Here is a 2,428-nt window from a genome sequence, read left to right on the forward strand (position 1 = left end):
GAGGCTTTCTGCTCCTATAAAGATTTATAGCCTCGGAAACCCTGTACAGGGTCGCTATGGGTCGGAACCGACTCGAAGGCACTTAACAACAACAACAACATATTGAGAAGAAGTGATTGGGGCTTGCTTAAAGATGGCTGGCTACATGTGTTTTCCCTTATGATAATAAATTTGTCATAACTCAGTAACATGGACTTGCCACTAGAACTATTTGTTAATAATTTTGAAATATGAGGGTATTTCCAATATTCTGAAGATTCAAACCTATACTACTGAAATATTAAGCAGGACAGACTAACTTTCAGGCACAAAAACCTTGAAGTAGAAAATAATGACTGAATATACAGAGAGGTAATTTGACTGTGTATGTTGTATTCATTTTTACCTCCCTCCATATTAATATTTGATAAAGATTTTATTTATATGAAACCTCTAAAGCAGAGTCAAAGCTTCTATTGGGAGAATGGCAAGGTTTTAGGATAACCAATCCTAGATTGGTACCAAAGTATTACCACATGGTGGAGAACAAACACTCTTAAAAAATGTTAAGCTATCTGAAAAATAAAATGTGCAAGCCTTCAAGATGGTATAAAACAAAGGTGAATGGTTCTTGGGGCACATTTCGTAGAGGGTTTGTTGAGTTTGTAAATTAACTTATGCTTGTGTGATATGACTGTTTGGTGACTTCATTGAAAATTGGTACAATTCAGTTTTAGCTCCGGTTTACTTCAGTTGACCTTTGTTGTGAAGGTTTTATCTGTGTAGAGTGGGTGTTTGATTTGTTTTGACCTATTTAGGTTTTTTGTTTTTCCTTTACTCTGTATTTAAAGTAAAATTATACTAAAAGAAAAGAGGCTTATGTCCATGTTGAGTGGGATGCTTTTGTTTGCCCTCTCTAACTCAAGGTTTTTGAATATTGAGATTTTGTTGAAAAAAATAAATCTTGAATGGATTCCTTCTAGTCTAAAAACTTCATGAAAGGCCTCTCACTTGAACCCCAAACCAAAGTACTCTCATTGCCTCTTTACTGGAAGTTCAGGAAGAAATTATCATCAGTTATGACTTCATAATTGAAGGAGGAACATTTTGCCTACCTTTAAAGTAACAATACCCAGTGCTTAGTTTTAAAACTGGATTTAAAAATTGGATAGTATAAATATGAAAAAGGAGTGAGTCATTTTTTATGGACAGCCTATAGTTTTATAGTTCATTATCTAAACTGAAGATTTTATATTTCTTCCTTTTGGCGAAAAACCTACATGCTATATACCACCATATGCACAGATTTCATAATGAGTTGGTTCGGCCCTCCTGCAGCTTCTGGGGTTTATTACAAGAGTCTCAGCCATATCGTCTTCCTCTTGAGTTGTATTTGAAATGGTTTCTTCTCTCTCTACCTCTCTCTCTCTCTCTTTTTTTTTTTTTTTTTGTACATTTTGGCTTCAGTATTGGAGTAAACGATACTCTAATATAAGGAGCTCTGGTAGCATTGTGGTTATGAATCAGGCTGCGAGCCTTAAGGTCAGCAGTTTGAAACTACCAGTTGTTCCGCGGGAGAAATATGAGGCCTTCTGCTCCCGGTAAAGATTTACAGCCTCAGAAACCCTGTACCAGAGCGCTGTGAGTCGGAATCGACTCCACGGCACGTCACCACCACCACCATAATATGGATCATTTCTACTTCTGTATTTATTACTAGACCTCAACCACAGTCTTCTTTTCCCCTTCCACCTCTCTTTGTCTGTAGAGTTACTATATGTAATCAGGTACTTTGTATTAATATATTAGAAATCTAAAATCTGTTTTGTACTTTTTATACTATTGGATACTTACAATTAAAGCTTTAACTAGGGTATTAAATAAATTTAGTTTTATTAGAAAAAAAACACAACAAGATTTTGTTTAAACCCAGATTGAAACACATTCTATAAAGCAAAAGTCTTCAAATTAGAACTATAGGCTTTCGATGTTAAAAAACAAAAAGAAAGAAAGAAAACAGCGGCCCAGCGTATTTTTATGTTAATAGGGGTTTTTAACTCAACTCAGTCCTGGTATGGCGCTGTGGGTTAATGTGCCAGACTGCAAAGTCAGTTTGCACTGCAAGGCGGTTGGTTCAGGTTCACCGGCCACTCGCTATGGGTCGGAACCGACTCTACGGCACTTACCAACAAACAACAACAACATAGACAGGCTAAGCATTTTATTTTGGTTTTGGGGGATTTTAGGAGTCTGACTTGGTGCAGTTTGTACTTACCTACTTACTAATATAAGGCACTCTGGTAGTGTAGTGGTTACAAATCGGGCTGCTAACCACGAGGTCCGCAGTTCGAAACTGCCAGCTGTTCCATGGGAGAAAGATGAGGCTTTCTGCTCCCGTAAAGATTTACAACCTCAGAAACCTTGTGCAGGGTCACTATGAGTCAGAACC

This window comes from Chrysochloris asiatica, unplaced genomic scaffold, assembly GCF_000296735.1.
Source record: "Chrysochloris asiatica unplaced genomic scaffold, ChrAsi1.0 scaffold00087, whole genome shotgun sequence".
Classification (NCBI taxonomy): Eukaryota; Metazoa; Chordata; class Mammalia; order Afrosoricida; family Chrysochloridae; genus Chrysochloris; species Chrysochloris asiatica.